Genomic DNA, 4,863 nt, shown 5'->3' on the forward strand with positions numbered 1-4,863 from the left:
GGTGGAGACACTTTTGACTGCAGGTAGACATACTGCTTACTAAATTGCCCAGGTAAGCCTATGGGATATTGTTGGATTCCTCCACAGCAGCCTCTATGATAAACAAACTCCTCCCAAACAGGCCATGAAGGCCCAAAGGTACCGACCGGCCGACGTGTCATACTCAGCCCACAGGCGTCACTGAATGTGGATATGGAGGAGCATGTAGTCAGCCCAACACCCTCCCACCCACTAGTCAGTTTCCGAGACCGGAGCCGCTACTTCTCAATCAAGTAGCTCTTCAGTTTGCCTCAAAAGGACTAAGTGCACTCCACTTGCCAACAGCGCCCGGTAGACCGGATGGTCACCCATCCAAGTGCTAGCCCAGCCCGACAGCGCTTAACTTCGGTGATCTGGCGGGCACCGGTGTTACCACTGCGGCAAGGCCGTTGGCAGCCTCTATGATGCTCTGTAACATTTTCGTTCGGACAGGGCAATTTCAAACCACTTGTTTTAGCTTAGCACATGAAGAGCTGAAATCTGGAGCATATGGAGGCCATTCCAGCTGACTGATTCTGTGGTTCCCTACGAAGGTGTTCACAAGATTTTGCCGATGGGACCGTGCTGTGTCGTCCATCAGCGTAAATACCGCTCCAGTATGGTCACCAAATGGAGCGACAATGTGTGCAAGGATGTCGTCCCGATATGTCACAACAGTCTACCCTCCCATGTATTGACACTGAGGATGTGCTGCTGCAATACATGCTCCCACCCCGAAACATGACTGAACTGCCTTGATAAAGGAGAAGATCTAAGATACAGTTAGGTGTAAAAGCTATCCCCGTTATGTCCACACATGGATATCAGTATTATCAACGTGAAACTGATAGGGTCTCATCAGAAAAGAGCATTGTGTCCAACCGCTGCCGAGTCCACGAAGAGAAATTTTGTGTCCACACGACACGAAACTCTCTCCGAACTCGATCTGAGGGGGAGCCCTTGCGTTAGATGCCACACAGCTAATGCAGTTGTTTTTAGTTTCAGACGAACCCGATTTCTACCCTGCTCAACACGGTGCAGCAGCTACTCGCCAACGCTGCGCGCCCGACAGAACAAGCACCACCTGCTACAGCTGCTATACCTCCTTTTTGACAGCTCTGTGAACAGGAAGTGGAACGGCTCGAGTGGCTCTTACAGTTTGAGGCGCACGTCATCGCCCACAATGTACCAGGTACGGTAAAACTTTCTTATCTATTATCAACGGAATAAAGTGCAGTGTTCAGACTTATCCAGAAGTTACATCCTAACGCCACTTCAAGCGAATTGTCGTTCGAACAAGTAATCACTTCGTTAACTATCTGTTATGACCAACAAGTGAATGGGATAGCAGCTACATATCAATTCTTTAATGGCAAAAAACGGCCAGAACAGACATATTGCGACTGGGTAACAGATTTGCGGGGTATGACAAGGAAATGCAAATTGAAATGTACTTGCAGTTCTTTATAATCCGATATTATGTTGCGTGATGCGACCGTGTACAACGTACCTGATGTCAAAATCAGAGAACAAATTTTCAGCCGGCCGCTGTGGCCGAGCTGTTCTAGGCGCTTCAATCGGGAACCGCGCTGCTGCTACGGTCGCAGGTTCGAATCCTGCCTCGGGCATGGATGTGTGTGATGTCCTTAAGTTAGTTAGGTTTAAGTAGTTCCAAGTCTAGAGGACTGATGACCTGAGATGTTAAGTCTGATAGTGCTTAGACCCATTTGAACAAATTTTGAAACAGTCCAATCCATCATTTCAGAAGTTAGTGCAAATATTAGAACAATACGGTTCCGGTGCCTTGTCGGCTCATACATTTTAGCAGCCAGCTATTTGTCGGGTTGAGTCCTTTAGTTATGATCGCTCAATTTCGCACCGGTGGCATGTACCAGCCACGCACAGTACACAACGTTCCACGCCGCATAAGCAGTTCGCTAAACCGGCGGTTACACGGGCGAATAGAATTAAGTCTTGCCCTCGCTGTTATACACGGCACAAACGCCAAGACTGCCCCTCCCGACAAGCTCAGTGTTACGCTTTACGCTAGCAGACGGAAAGTACATGTGCAATCCGTATGTTTGCAACGGAACAAGTATAAGAATTCTGCCCACTCACGCCTCAAGGCCCGTGTTATTAATGCCGTATATTCAAAGTTCGCAACTAGCAAGCGTGCTGTTTCTTCAGTAATACGTCAGTCAGAGAAACGTCTTGTTCATTTATTTATTTCTGGAAACTTTTGAAATTTCAGTTGGACACAGGTGCCTCTGTCACATTGCTAAATCGCCGCACCTATGATCTCCACGCTTGTCTAAAACTAGCACGCAACTGGCAGCTTATTCCCGTTCTGAGAAAATGTACATTGCCTGCCATGTATCGCTGACATACACGAACAGTGACTTTTACAGTGCTACAATCACGTGAGTGTGAGAACATATTTAGACGTGATTCTCTTGAATTTTTTGGCTTTAACATTCAGGACAATCTGTTGTCAGTGTCTGCATTCAATGCAAAAGACGGAGTAGCTAGCTTGCTAAAAGAATTCCTGGCACTCTTTCCTGAAGGTTTAGGCAAAGCTAACAATTTTGTTGCACATATTACGCTGAAAGACAATGCTCAGCAGAAATTTTGCAGAGCCAGAACTCTTCCCATTGCGTTACGGGACAAAGTCGCTGGTCAACCTAATGCAAGATGGCAGAGTTACTGCGCCCATATCAGATAGTCAATGGGCAAGTCCATTGGTTTTTCTTCCCAAACCTTCACGTCGCCTTCGCCTCTGTGTTGACTTAAAGCCTACAGTCACCCCACAAACTGTCATTGATACCTATCCGTGGCCACGCCCAGAGGATCTCATGGACAAACTTGGCGCTGGACGCTACTATTCGATAGTTGATTTGCGCGACGCGTATCTTCACATACAGCTCGATGAAGAATCTCAAAAATTGTGTGTAGTGAATACTCATTTGGGCTTGTTTAAATATTTGCGTTTGCCTTTTGGCAGTGTTTCCGCACCCGCCATTTTCCAGTGGTATTTGGAACATCTGACCGCACAAACTTACTGTTCAAACTATTTGGACAGTATTGTAGTAGCAGGTCGTACACCTGAAGAACATACGGCAGATTTACATGCCCTGTTTCGTGTGTTATCTGATGCAGGACTAAAGTGTAGACTTGACAAGTGCATTTTTTTTAAACCTGGGATGCAGTATCTTGGTCATGTCATAAACAGTCAAGGTGTACATCCTCTTCAGTCTCATTTCTTAGCCTAACGAGACTTGCCAGTTCCTCGTAATATCACAGAATTAGTTTTACGGAAAATGCACACATAGCGTCTCCATTGCATCGGTTGCGTCGCAAGAATGTCCCCTCTGTCTGAACAGATGAGTGCCAAGAAGCTTTTCAAAAATTTAAAGATGCATTCCTCACTGATAGGTGCGTTGTTCACTTTGATCCTGAAAACCAGTTGTATTGCAAGTTGACACTTCCTCTTATGGAATCGGTACAGTGCTTTCGCACAGAATTGGTGATAAAGACAGGCCTATTGCCTTCGCATCGAAAGTGTTGTCCATAGCTCAGTGTAACTATTCACAAATTAAAAAAGAGGCGTTGGCTATTGCGTTTTGTGTCACCTAATTCCACCATTATTTTTATGGCAGATAATTCTACTTAGTAACGGATCACAAGCCTTTGCAGTCCTTGTTTCATCCGACAAAACTGGTTCTTGTACGAACTTCCCAAAAATTGCGAAGGTGGGCTTTGTTGTTGTCTCAATACCAATACGAGATTATGCATCGTCAGACAGCTCAACATGGTAATGCTGACAGATGACTTCAGTGTCACGCAAGTGCGGAAGATCAGTCCGCTCCGATACAAAAGTTTTCTACTTGCCCTAAGTTCCAATCGCCATGGCAACGTGTGCACATTGACTTTGTAGGACCCGTTTGGAACACACAGTGGTTAATTGTGGCTGTCTCTTATACCATGTCTCCTTTTGCTGTGCCCCTAAACTCGACAACGTCCCGTAGCACAATTCAGGTATTGTCATCGATTTTTTACCTGGAAGGTTTGCCTGAAGTAATAGTGTCAGACAATGGACCTCAGTTCACGTCACATGAATTTGAAACATTCTGTGAACGTAATGACATACAGCATCTAACTAGTGTAACGTGCCATCTACAATTAGACGGCGAAGCGGAATGTTTTGTCAGAACATTCAAGCAGCACATGGCCAAATATCGCTCCGCACACACTAGGGATCAAGCACTGCAACTGTTTCTCGCCTCATATCTTTCGCACCCACGGGATGGACCATCGGAGGCGGAATTGCTTCACGGCCGCCGCCATCGCACTCCGCTCCACCTGCTCCACCCTCCTCAGCATTCGGCGCCGCATGAATCGCTTCGCACCGCATGGTATTGTCTTTTACAGGGTTTTTAGTGGCAGCAGACGGGGGGCGCGAGGCTAGATCGTCCGTCGACTTGGCGCTTGCATGTATTTTGTTTCAGGTCGAGATGGTTTGCAGCGCCGCCATCAAAATCAACTTGATCTCTGTCACGTACACGATGATTTTTCAGTCTCTCTTCCCCCAATGATAATTATTTGAAACACTCAGCTGCCGACAGGTGTTGTTGATGTACTTCCATGGGGAGAGCTGAAAATGTGTGCCCCGACCGGGACTCGAACACGGGATCACTTGCTGTATGGCAGACGCTCTATCCAGCTGAGCCACCGAGGACACAGATGAATAGCGCGACTGCAGGGACTTAACCCTTGCACGCTTCCCGCGAGAATGTGGGAATGTGGGTCTCGCGGTAAGCAGGAGATCCGGGTTTGAGTCCCGGTCGG

The 4,863-nt window shown here is 47.0% G+C and overlaps 1 pseudogene; it reads right to left on the reverse strand.

The window, feature by feature from the left end:
* Positions 1-315: 315 nt before the first annotated feature.
* LOC124778783 lies at positions 316-433 on the reverse strand (annotated as a pseudogene).
* Between the last annotated feature and the right edge of the window lie 4,430 nt (positions 434-4,863).

This window comes from Schistocerca piceifrons, chromosome 2 (genome assembly GCF_021461385.2).
Source record: "Schistocerca piceifrons isolate TAMUIC-IGC-003096 chromosome 2, iqSchPice1.1, whole genome shotgun sequence".
NCBI classification, from domain to species: Eukaryota; Metazoa; Arthropoda; class Insecta; order Orthoptera; family Acrididae; genus Schistocerca; species Schistocerca piceifrons.